The following is a 239-nucleotide window of genomic DNA, read 5'->3' as shown; positions in this document are numbered from 1 at the left end:
CCCAAACGCCCCACAGTTTGGGTGCGAAGGTGCTTACTGCAAGGAGTCAGTGGCGGGCAATGAGGTGCCAGATTACCGTACTGTGGGAGGCACTGGCCATCTGCTCCCGTTTATTATATCTGAACCCAGTCCTTGGCACTCAGTACTGGCTGTCTCTCTGTCTGTGGGTATCTTGTATGAGATGCCTTTTGTAAAGCTGTGTCGCGTATAACAGATAAACAGTCGTCTGTAAAGAGATA

At 50.2% G+C, this 239-nt stretch overlaps 1 protein-coding gene across 1 annotated transcript in view; it reads left to right on the top strand.

Annotated features, from left to right (window-relative positions):
* LOC119594247 overlaps positions 1-239 on the top strand; it is a gene marked incomplete in the record, with an annotated part of 93,703 nt that overhangs the window by 66,996 nt on the left and 26,468 nt on the right.

Source organism: Penaeus monodon, chromosome 33, assembly GCF_015228065.2.
Source record: "Penaeus monodon isolate SGIC_2016 chromosome 33, NSTDA_Pmon_1, whole genome shotgun sequence".
Classification (NCBI taxonomy): domain Eukaryota; kingdom Metazoa; phylum Arthropoda; class Malacostraca; order Decapoda; family Penaeidae; genus Penaeus; species Penaeus monodon.
Note: the sequence above shows the minus strand (reverse complement) of the source record. Positions and strands in the feature narration are given on the sequence as shown.